Raw genomic sequence first — 13,578 nt, forward strand, 5'->3', positions numbered from 1 at the left:
AAGATTAATCCTTTGAGACCCTCCGAACTGATGAGATCACCAAGATCCTCTGTACTACATCTGATCTCTAATAACAACTTCCGATCAATCAAAATACACCAAAGTCTTCAACCTACTCCATTAGCATATTCAATACTTGGGGACAGACCTACTGATTGCTATAGCATAGCAGCATACTCAATACCCGAACATAGATCTACAAACAAATACTGAGTCTTCAGCATGACTGGACCGCCTCACCAGGCCTTCAGTCTATCTGGACCGTTCTCCGAGCCTTCGGTCTGACTGGTACGCCCCACCGGCCTTCAGTCTATCCGGGCCGCTCTAAACTGTTGATCATCTCCATGGACCATCCCTCCTGGTGATCTTTCCCATGCAGACTGTTCTCACCCACTTGGGGTTCCGAACTCCTGATCCATTCTTTGGACTCTAACCCCGGCCTAACCCTAGGCCTCATGTTGATCATCCACCCTCTCGGAATCCGTGGTCTGTTCCCTGACCCGTGTATCTACCACATACGCTAAATAACCTGCACACCCATGTTGAAAGTACTACCGAGCCCTAACAGCTAACAAAACCCTCAATCTATCAATCCAAAAACCCTCAGATTCGAGCACACTCTCGACCGAATATTCGAACTGAAATCAATTCGTGACTAGAACTCCAACCTGATTCCCCAAATTATGTTGTTAAAAACCGAGAAGCATGATACACATGCTGGGTAGTTTTACCGAACTCCCAACTCACACAATCTTTAAACCTAACAGCCATTTAGGTTGTCTTCCTTCCTGACCACGATGCGAGACTTGTCCCCTTTTCAACACCGCTCCTGCTTCTGTATCCTGGGACGATTCTTCCCCGCTTAGATTCGACTAAGTCTTCATAATACATGAAAATTGGAGAATTCCCAACCTTTCTCACTTTTCAACGATCGATCCGATAACAACCACTCTTCTAACTAGCGCTCCACTACTAGCCAATACCAAATGATCACACACTTCTAAGAACCAGATGAACCCTTCCTGAATCCCAGTAAAACCAACAGTCCTTAATGCTTGAATGATCCCACACCCAAATCTTGAAGACCAAAAGACAGATACTCCATCTATTACCTCAGTGCCGAGCTACTTCCTTTGGCCCCTTCATCCGCCAATCAATAACGGTTACTAAAACCACCGATTCCTGACAATGCTGAATAACCATCCTGTGGAACCCTGTCCGCAGACCTCCCACCTAATACCCTTCTTCCCAAGGTGCTCCCAACAAGTCTCCCGCTCTCGGGCTCTAGAAATCATTCCATTCAGGGTTCGCACCCAGACTCACTCACCCGCTCAAACGTCCACAGCTGAACTGCAGTAACTGAAGCAACCTCTGCCCTAAATCGGGCTACAACTACTCCCCAAACATAGTCTACAATCCCAATAGTGCAATAGTCGCACAATCAATCCTTACTGCCCGATACAAGAGATCCAAGGCAAACCGAACCTCGCAAAATACTTATGCCACATCGACCCACCCGTGCTCACCGACGCTGAAATAATTTTGCCTATCCCTGCAACCAACTGACCCCGAGCTGAAATACAACCTGATCCTGGGTCATAAACCTGCTCACTCCTTTCGAGCTCGAAAAACTGAAAGGGCACAATCCCTGTCCTATAAAACGACAGTCCAATCCATCAATTAACCATTCTACTTCCAGCTGCAAAACCCCAGCTGAACATAATCATCACTCCTTTCCGGAGTCCCCGCGACTCACATCCCGGCATCGAGCAAAATTCCAAAGCCTCAAGTCTAGAACTCATGTGCTCGCCTCTCCCGATCAGCCCGCGGAATGCGACGAGTACAGATCATCTCCCTGATCCCAGATAACTGCAACCCTCTGCTCATCAGCAAATGTACCAGTAACAAATCCCGGTAGTGGAAAGCTTGACCATCTCCTCTCCATGCCGTCATTACAGCTGCTGCGGCATCCGTCTCAACAATGGCTGCATAGCGCTCGTAGAAATACTCAACCATGGTGGTCTTGACAGACCCGAACATCTCCGGCAACTGTCCCCGGACAATCCTGATCACCCCCTCTCGGATGATCTCGCTGACACGATCCTCTGAAAATGATGGCCTATCCTGGCCGCCAGCTCCCGATCCTAACCTGGATCCGGTCTCAAAACGTCTCGCAACCACCATTCTGGTAAGGCACCAGAAGACCTCTGATAATCCATATAATGACAGGGGACCAACTCCCAACCCAACCCTAGGGGTTGTGACTTCCTTGCTACGCGTATGGGTCATGTGCTTTCAGTAGTACGGGCCCATACTACCTTCCACACCTACCCATATTTGTCTCAAGTATCATCACAACGCCCTAACAATATACATAATCATAGCGAGCGCTCAATCCTCACTCCTAGAGGAATGCTAAATATCTCGTAACTGGACTACCGGCCTCACACTACTCACTCATCCATGAAACTTCCACCAACCCTGCAGCACTAGTGTATGCCAGCCATACATAACACTGGACCTTATAGACTTTCGAATATTTGATCCTACCCTAAGCCCCTAATCAACAAGAACATAACATAAGGCCAAATCAAACATTCTCAGACTATAAGATCATTAATTATGTACAACCGTGATGCATACACAAGCAACTACAGTAATGATGTCAATCTCATATATGGAAAACCCTAGGCTAGCAGGCATCATGTAATCAGGCAATTCTATCATGCAATTACTGAAGATCCCTAGCCTAGTACTAACATGTTGTTCTAACATATCACAATATCCAATAACCGTATGGTATTTTGGGGTCTACTTACTGGCTCCGGCTGATCGTACACTTCACATCCTCTTTAAATTATTTTGAAAACCATTTAAAATCATTTTGAAAATCCTTCCTTGATTTAAGACTGGATTCACACGAGTGTTCCTCCAATTTACTCAAACCAAGTCTCAGATACCAACTTGTAACACCCATAAAATTCGAGCCAATTTAAAACTTTTTAAATCACTCAGTTAATACAATTTGTTTTCAAAATAGTTTAAACATCAGAGTTCCCAGAAATCATACTCATCAATCGAGGAAGTGTACGGTCACGCCTTCGCCTTCCCGCGGTCATCCGCTGAACCTAAAACAATAAATTGAAACTGTAAGCCCGAAAGCTTAGTGAGTTACCCCAAAATACCCATAAACACTACAATACACAAGTAATCATAAACAACATACTATGGGTCCAGTCAACCATCGAGTTGGAATACCCCAGGCCTTCAACCAACCGGTTGGAATGCCAACATACTATAGGTCCAATCATCCTCAGGATGGAATACCCCAGGCCCACAACCAACAGGTTGGAATGCCCACATACTATAAGTCCAATCATCCTCGGGATGGAATACTCACGGCCCACAACCAACAGGTTGGAATGCTCAGGTATATTGGCTTTTGCACAAAGCAGATAAGCCTCAACCGCCAAACAAACATGTGCGCATATAACAGATAACAGTCTACAGACAGACAAACCGATCTAACAGATCATAACAGCATAACAACATCCTATCTACCAGGATACTGATCTAACGGATCATAGCGACATATAACATCCTGTCTACCAGGATACTGATCTAACGGTTCATAACAACATATATCATCCTATCTATCAGGATACCGATCTAACAGATCATAACAATATATAACATCCTATCTACGAGGATACCGATCTAACAGATCATACTAGCATATCACATAATACCATCCTATAACCAGGACACCGACCTAACCAGGTCACTAACCATAAACATAACCTCATCCTAACTACCATGATGCAAACCAATAAACATATCATGCCATAACCGGATACAATCCATTAAGGGTCGGCCTTGGTGCCTTAGACCCTGTTGATATAGTGAGGATAACTCACCTTGCACTGCCGATTTGAACCGGAGAATCGAACTCCTGAATCACTGCCTCACCAATATCCCGAACAGCTGATCTATCGACTCCCAAAGCTATCAATACCAAAATATCACTTAGTTCAAACAATAATCCTCCTTAGGGTAAAATGACCATTTTACCCCTAGTCCAACTTGGTCCATATCTAAGGCTCAAAATCATAATATAAAAAGCCCAACACTGGATGGTCTTCCCAACCCACTAGTGGCCCACTAATGGCCTAATTTGCTAAATTGGGCCCAATCCCTCTTATAGGCCTTACCCTAAGCCCACACATCTTCTTGGCCCACAATATCTGACTCCTGATGGCCCACCAAGGCCCAAGGACCAAAATCCCCTAGCATGGCCCAAACCGAGGCCCAAAATCCATAAGGCCCATAACTGATGAGTACGATGGGCGTACTCTTATGTACGGTAAGCGTACTAGCCAAATGGTGTGTACGCTGGGCGTACCTGCTTCTACGCTCAGCGTACTCCCCTGATAAGTCATTTTCCCATTAAGTGCTTAATACTTAGATTCAGAAGCTACAATCACAGATCCAAGTCCTTTCCGGCATCTTAATCCATAGAGTCACCGACTTGGTGACTTTACTTGTCCCAACCAAGTCCAAACACCAAAAATGATGTACTACATCCATGAAGATGGTCTTAACTTTTGCATGAATCCATTAAGACCGTCAAGGTGGCAACTTTCTGGCTTATGGACTCATTTAGCACCAAGGATGGCAACCCTTGGCCTGGAAATCGGATTTGGGCTATAAAGCTCCCACCTTTGGACCAAAATTACTTCAAAACTAAACCTTACTAGATTTAAGCACTCTTAGGTAAAGTTATGAACTTTATACCTCCAAGGAGTTCCAGATGATGATGCTATCCCGGATCTATTAGCTCCAACTTCCCAAGTTCTTCCTTGACAACTTCTTCTTTTCCTTTTCCAAGCTTACACCACCAAAATGAGCCTCTCAAGGTCAAGACCACCCAAAGATGAAAGGATGAGACGTTTTAGGGTTTCTCTGAGGTTGGGGTGGCTGATAAGGAGACTAGGGTTTGAGCCATAAGGTTCTTTATATAGTGCTTGACAATAAAATTAGGGTTTTGTGCCACTGGGCGTACGTTGGGCGTACATCTCGTATGCTGGGCGTACGTCTTCCAACACCCGCGACCATTTAACCTCCTACGTTGGGCGTACCCCAGCTTACGCTGGACGTACACACCCAGCCGTCTCCTTTGCAAGCATGGCCATTTCTTGCCACTTCCTTCCAACCAAGGGCCAAAAGTGACATAATTCAAATCTGAGGGATGAACATGAAGCTACTTGAAAAATGGGATGTTACACTCTCATTGGATTGATCTCACTCATGGGGATTACATACAAAGCTTGTTTAAGGCATCTAAACAAGCCTTTTTAATCTAATTTAACATATCCAGCTCAATACATCAAAATCACCATTTAGCCCTAACCACCTTAAAAATGGGGAAGATGATTCACAAATCAACATGTTATCAAGTTAGATTACCTCTCAATGTTATCAAATTAGATTAGATTACCTCTCACTCTCGATAGTATTTTTTTTTCCGGCCATCTAGCATTGTTTTTTTTCAGCCGGCTGTGAACTAAAATCGGGGCTTGGAGGCCTGTTTTGCGAGAAGACAATTGGGCCAAGAGTGGGTTGCTGGGCAGTTTGATAAACCCAAGAGACATGTGTATTTTCAACATTCAATATTTTCTAAACGATATCATTTGTTTTTTAAAGTTATCATAAAAATAATTTTTGGCATAATCTAAATATTCATGTTGATGCGTGAATAATAAGATTTTTATATATTAATTAACTAGAATTTGATTTAACATTGTGGGTGCAACACTTGCGTTGTAAATATTTCTAATCGATATGAACCAAAAAAACGCTTTTCCACTCGAGTGGATTTAGAAGATTGCTAATGAAACCTTAACCCAAAAAAACGCTTTTCCACTCGAGTGGATTTAGAAGATTGCTAATGAAACCTTTTACGTACAAAAAAGAGAAATAATTCACCATTCAGAAAGTATACAAAAAAATAGGTCCTACCGAGATTTGAACTCGGGTTACTGGATTCAGAGTCCAATGTCCTAACCACTAGACCATAGGACCACTTTTGTCATAGCTTACACTATTAAGTTTAAAAAATCAAAGTTCTATCCTACAAGTTCGCCACCGTTGTGTTTAAGATGTTAGCAAACGAGCAAAAGGCAAGCTATTTATTTAAGGGCAATGTCATAAAGTAATTTTATCATATAAGATACCATAGTGGCATAGTTTATACAATTTTAATGTTAGATAAACTAGAGAGTGTTTGAGTTTGTTTATTAATTTGAAGTGTTTATTACGTTTTGACATCAGTATTAAGACGTTTTAAGTGTTTGGATATAAATATTTTATAAGCACTTATTGATTTTTATTACCGAATGGCTTCTAGCCCAGCGGTATCCGGTGTTGCCATCCCTTATTGAGGTTGAGGGTTCAAGTCTCACCGTGGACATGAGTGGATTTAAGGAGTAAGTTAAATTTACCGTTTAAAAAAAACTTATTTATTTTTATTGATTTATATAAGGAGTTTTTGATAAGTTAATTCCTCTTTACTTTATTGACTTCTTTAAATAGTTTTTGATAAATTATTTTATAATTACACATATAAGCACAATTTATCAAACATTAAAAAACAACTTACATGCTTATTACGTTTTTGTACCGAATAAGCTAAACCAAATATTTTTTTAAAACTTTGTTTTGATAACAAATAAACTAATAGGCACTTTTACTAAAAAGCATAAATTGTTTTAAAAAAACAAACTCAAACACCCCTTAAATGAACAAATTATGTCGCACTTGGCTACATGTAAGATTCAATGTCAGTTTATCCGATTAAAACACAATCTAATGATTTCATTAGAACATAAAAAGTGAATGGCATATTAAATACAATTAAAATATAAGTGACCTAAATAACAAATTATTTACTGTTAGTTTCCATTTTATGATATCAAACCTTTTATTTAAATATTGTTGATTTATTTATTTTGCCACTAGTCGATTAAATAGATTAAATTTAAATCTTAATTAAAATAAGATGGGTCGACTGGGTTATACAACATTAAAGGTCATAATTCTAAAGATTATGGATAAAAATGAGGTAGATTTAGACAGTTATGTCAAACGGTTGATTCCAAATATAACATTTGAAATATAAAAAACACAAGCACCCCCCTAATCCACATAGTTGGTGACATATGATAAGAAGCACAAAACACTTGCCATGATTTTTGTCAACTAGTAGCACCTAAACGTACAGATGATAAGAAACCGTAATATTAGTCATTTATAGATAATGTTACATTGTTATCGCTTATGATAAGGTTGTTTGGTAGAAAATTTTAATGAAATGACGTTAAATGACTAATAAGATTAAATGGATGAGAGTATATATGCATGAGCATTTGGAAATTTGGACTGTTTTTTAGAGTAGGGTTGGTTATCGGTTCACTGAATCATGAAAAATAAAACCGGATTGGTTCAGCCGGTTCCAAGTACAAAATCGACTTTGGACCGAAATTTTAAAAGTCCAAATCTTTTTCAAATCATTTCTACTTATCCAAATATGTTTCCGTAACCCGAGTACCCTCTTCCCTATGTTTCCCATTGTCTCGCTCGCACGTCGCATTCATAAAGAAAAAAAGTCGATTATTGCGTGCATACAAAAAATCGATCACCAAAATTCGATTATCTTCAAATCATACACGTATTATCATAGGGAAACATATTAGATGACAAATTAAAGGGAAACATGTCATTGAAAGATTAGATTGTGATAGATTAGATTGTGATGTTTGTTGGTTGGATTGATTTTAATGTTTAAACTATGATGTTTTATGTTATGGTAATTACTTTTGTATGTTTATGTTAAATTGTTAATTTTTGTTGGTAGACTACCAGACTTGATTTATATCTTAGTTAACATTGTTTGAAAAAATAATTTTGCAGGTTACAGTATTATAGATAAAGTTAGATTAATTATGCATCAAAAAATGATAATGTCATTAATTAATTTGATTCAAATTTCAAACAAATTGTATAAGTAATCATGATTTTTTTTTTATCTAAAACGAATAATCAAACAAAAATTATATTTTTAATGTAAAACGATTAATCAGACCTAAACGTATTTGTTTTAAAGTAAAAGATAAACTAATTTTGATAGTACTTCAATGAGTTGTACCATATGCATCTAAATTTATACCACTCCAACGAGTATAATAACCGAAAAAAACCCATACTTGAACCAACCCCTGGACATGGACCCGGTAAGTCTCAACAGGTCCGGCTCATGGTCCATCAATTTCTAAAAACCTGTTCTAGTCAGGTCCAATCGGTCTCGTCCAAATGTTCACCCCTAGCTAAAATACCTTGAATGATTTATGTTGTTTGGTAAGGTTGTTGAATGAAAAAAATAACTTTTTTAACCTTATCCATTTTTTGATAAGTGAATTATGTATGTTCATCAATAAACATGATTTAAAACAAACTTTTAGAGTTCACATCAATAAACATATTTGTGTTTATTTAAAACAAATTTTTAGAGTTCACATCGTTTCAGTCAACCAAATTCAAGGTTCATATTTCGACATTTGAATGATCAGGAACACAAAAGACAAAATTAGATTTTAACATACATACACAGCCTTTTAGATTTCAACCAATTCAAGCTTTAGATTTCAAATTCCAACACAACAAGATCATAAATACAATTTCAGATTTCAGCATAACAATTTCATATTTCAACCAAATCAATAACACAAATTCATATTTCACATTTCTAACAAAACCAGGAACACGCGACTCCATTTCAGTACAACATATCATCGTCATACCGATGAACAGAATGAGAGGACGATTCGGACTCTTGAAGATATGTTGAGGGCATGTATTATCCACTGCGGTGGGACATGTATAATGCCTACAAATTCGGGCTAGATGTTTAGAGTATAATAATAATAATAATAATAATAATAATAACATATTTTATCGAACAATCGAAATCATTGATTAAAGTAATTGTTCTTCATATGTGTTATGAGCTAATGAATATTTCTCGTATACACGTTATGTGGACAAATATTAGGAATATGTAGTATTTGTGGAAAAACCTTAATATAAAATTTATCGTTAAGCGATAAAATAACATAAAAAATAAAAGATTACTTAGGTTAATAATCTTAGCAAAAATTGTAGTAGACGTGATGACAATTTTGTGGATATAAAGGACGCCCAAATCTGACTTCGTATGAAGAACTCATGATTTATCTAAGTTTCGCGTTCAAACCAATACGACAACCTATGTAATAAAAAGTGAATCAGATATAGGTTACTTATTAGCCTAAGTGATCTAAATGAAAGTCGTGGTACTCATCAATAGGAATGTGTTGATATAAAGAATGCCAAAATTTGACTTCATATGCAGAAGTTATGATTTTTCAAAGTTTTGAATGCGACACAGTAACCAAATTTAATACCGATTGATTGTTAGTCAAAACAATGTAAACAAGAGTTGAAGATCTCTTAAATACGAATCCGTCAATAGACAGTCGAGAACAGAGCTCGTATGTGAAGGATATAACCGAAATTGGTCCCTAAGTTTCGAAACACGGCGAAATTTGTTCAGATTTATAAAATTGAAATAGAATGATAATTAGCCGACAGAGTCTAAATGAAAGTGTTAGTACCCGTCGATACAAAGTCATGGATATAATTAACATCGAAAACGGAGTTTGTATGAAAAATTGTTATCAATTTCACAACGTTATTTATAGTTTAAGCCTCCTCGAACAGAAACATAAAAAAATAAAATGAGAATTAGCCGACGAAGTCTTGTTGAAATTGTGGTACCCATCAATAGCTATGCGTGGATATAAAAACCATTGAAAATGGAGTTCGTATGTGAAAGTTATGATTTTTAGAAAATAATAAATTCTGACCAACGAGAGCGCGGCACGTGGCACCACAATGAGTGCGACTCGTGTCGCCGCCGGATGAGACCCTTCATCCCAAGTTCAGGTGATGTAGACGAATCAGGAGCTGCCATATGGACAGGATTCGAACCGTCTTTCAAAATTTGTTATATATAGATATGAGTTTTGCTTCATTTGGTGCTCATTTTTCTTCCTTTCTCTCTCAAATTTTCCCAAGGCCCGATTCTAGTACTTCTTAGGTCTTACCAGCAAAGCTCTACAGCGTTAGAGAGCCCGAAGAAATAGATTTTTCGGTTTCGAAGTTATGCCGCGTAATGTCCGTTTTTTTGTCAAACAACATGTAAGTTGAGTTATGTCTACCGTGCTTTAAGTATAACTTATATTTTTGTTTGTAAGCATTATTATGAACTTATAAACAAGTTTTATTAGTAATGCCAGTCGGTTATACTATAACACCCGCATATACGGGCTAGTCAAATAAGCGATAAAACAATATTTTGACAGAAGATTATTTATGATAAATAATCATAACCAAACTTATAGTATATGTGACAAGAATTCCATACATATCAGTGTTGTAAAACTTCCCGAGTTGGCCGATTACTCGTCCGAGTACTCGCTACTCGGCCCCTTACCGAGGCGAGTTACAAAATCCGAGTACTCCCCGATCGACCCCTTATTTAAGCAAGCAATGTTGTAAACCTCGGTCAACTCAGTGATTAATATATATAATATACTTAATGATTTATTATTTAACACACACACTTGTGATTATTACTACATATATATCTTAAATTTTCAATAATTATTCACAAAGTGGGATCATTATGTGTTTTTCAGTTTTTGTGTATTCACATGTATCCAGTTTTGTTATATATTTCAATCAACTTATGGTTTTAACTTACGATTTTGACATATATGATTTTCCTAAAAATATTTCTACATGAATTACTGAATCCGAGTACTCCTCGAGTACTCGCGAGTACTCCCGAGTACTCGCTACTCGGTAATCGGCCGAACAGGTACCGAGTAGCGAGTTCTACAACCATGATACATATAAAGAACACCCAAATCTGACTTGGTGAGAGAAAGTTATGATTTTTCTAATATTTCAGCGTAGCAGTATACGATCCAGCAACCGAAATTGGAATCAGTTGATTGTTAGGAAAAACAATCTAAACAAGAGTTGAAGATCTCGTCAATATCTATCCGTCGATATAAAGACATTCGAGAATGGATGTCATATAAGAGAGTTATGAAATTTTAACGGACTTTAACAGTCTAAGTCTGTTAAAAATATAGCTTTAAAAATAAAGTCAAAACTAACTGACGGAATCTAAATGAAAGTTATAGATCTCGTCAATAGTTGCGCGTGGATATAAAATCCATCGAAAACAAAGCTCGTGTTAAGAATATATGAACTTTCTAGGGAACATAAATTATCTGTGCGCACCCGCACGCAACGACAAAGTGCGCCGCGTGCACTCTCACTCCACCCAGAATGTGACACGTGGCACCAAGCAGAAAGTGACACGTCACCCTCTTCCAACCAGATGTGTGGTGCGCACCTTATCTATGCGCGGCGCGCAGACGAAATACCCCTATAAATAACACTCGAATTTCAGTTCAATCCCACACAATTCCTACGTTTCTTTCTCGATTCCTTTGGATTTTTGGTCCAGAGATTCTTTAAGTTTTTAGTCGACAAAGCCCTACGGTGTTTGATAGCTGGGGATTAGGAGCTCTTGAGTCAGAGTTCTGTCCGCTTAATTCCCAGTTTTCATCAGTGTGCTCTATAAGTTAAGCTACACTTATTTTATTTAAGTGTAACTTTTAATTATAGTCATAGTCATTATTATGTGTAGTTGTAATGAAATCGAGTTTGAATAACAAGATCAGAGTAAAGTAAGAATGATGAACACAAGATCTAAATAAAGTCTGTTTGGCTCAATTTATGCTTTCAAGAGTATAGAGAGTTCTTAGACAAAATCACAAAAGTTCTTATCTATCTCTAGTACACATCCCTATTTATAGGAAACATGAAAGCACACAAAAAAGATAAGGGACTTTACATGAAAGCTTCGAAACAAAAAGAGCCCTTATAATGACATTACAAACTATCGAAACTAACAAAGACATTCGACACCTCACAACACTATTCGACTTTTACATTCTCCCCCTTTGTGAGAAGTGTCGAGTCTAGGATGATAGCATTGTAGCAGCTTGATGAATAACTCTTCGAACTTCAGAATACCAATTGATCACCTTCGAATTTCACCTTTTTCCTTTTCATTTTTCTTGACACAGCTGTTCATTCGATTCATGCGATTTGTGTAATGAGAAATAGGATACCTCTCAACATCACATACATGAAACAAAAATTTTGTGTTGTTACCCTTCTTGTTTTTCCAACAAACACAATTCCTAAAGGTTTCAAGCAATTCTCTCCATTTTCATAATCTTTAAAGCTAGCTTTACTTTTTAGCAAGGATTGAGGAACTATGATCTGTTTATCCAATGCTAAAGCTAACTCAACATCTGTTAATGCCAAAGCACCATAGTATCCATCAATAAACACTTTCAAGTGAGCAAACCCCATCATAAAATTTTCTTTGTTCGTAACTTGCAGCTTCGAAATATCAACACTCTTCATTATCTTCGCAACAATCATCAGATCATACATATTCATCAAGGGGAAGTCTACAACTGAGAAATCGAAAATAACATTGTTGGCTTGGACTGCATGATATCGATAATTTTGTAACATACCCTCAAATAAAACATATTTGGATACATTAAGAACCCGAACTATCTTGACTAAGGACCATATCTCCTCCTCCCTTTTTCCAAGTACTGCATGAAATCGAAACTTCATGCGTTTGAATTCAATCTTGTCTTTGTATTGATCTACAATCTCAAACTGCTCATCCAAGAACATCATTTTGTTGATTAGGAAATCCAGCTGACTGAAGTTAGTGTTCTCTGTATCATAGATTTTCTTCGGTACTTTATCAAAATCATGCATCTCCCTAGAAACAACCAAAGCTTCGATATACTCATAATGATAAAGCTTTGCAGGATCACCTTTGTTGAGACCAGGAGGATCATTTGCTCTTTGACGAAGGATACTCTGGATTTGCTTCTGTTTCTCCATCTCTTGTTCAAAAGAAGCTTTCTTTTCCTCTTTCGAAAGTTCAACACTTACACCTTTTCCTTTCCCTTTATCAACTTCAGTAGGCTTGGGTTTCGAAGAACTTGAATCTCCACCAGCAGATCCAATCACTATACCCTTGGTTATTGGCCTTGTTGTTGTTGTTGCTGTTGTTACAATAGATGTTTTTGGTAAAGAAGTCGGAATTTGAGTAGTTAAAACTTTTCCAACTACTTTTGCATCACCACCTGTATTGCCAGATCCACCTTCGCCTTTACTAATGCCAACATTTCTCATTTCTCCCCCTTACACCCCTGTGACAACAGGCGGGGCATCCGTTGGCATAAAGTTGGCAAACTTCGCAAGTGGAGCCAATTCTTTTTGAATGGTTGACTCAAACATGCGAAATTTCTGCGTGAAAAATTCAGGAGTAAGTACTGAAGATGACGAAGATGCAAATTTTGTCACTTGATC

The 13,578-nt window shown here is 38.0% G+C and overlaps 1 non-coding gene across 1 annotated transcript; it reads right to left on the bottom strand.

The window, feature by feature from the left end:
- Positions 1-6,009: 6,009 nt before the first annotated feature.
- Positions 6,010-6,081, bottom strand: TRNAQ-CUG (transfer RNA glutamine (anticodon CUG)). The gene has a single exon. It is a non-coding gene; the product is annotated as a tRNA-Gln (tRNA).
- Between the last annotated feature and the right edge of the window lie 7,497 nt (positions 6,082-13,578).

This window comes from Lactuca virosa, chromosome 1 (genome assembly GCF_052849685.1).
Source record: "Lactuca virosa cultivar CGN04683 chromosome 1, Lactuca_virosa_CGN04683_v6, whole genome shotgun sequence".
NCBI classification, from domain to species: domain Eukaryota; kingdom Viridiplantae; phylum Streptophyta; class Magnoliopsida; order Asterales; family Asteraceae; genus Lactuca; species Lactuca virosa.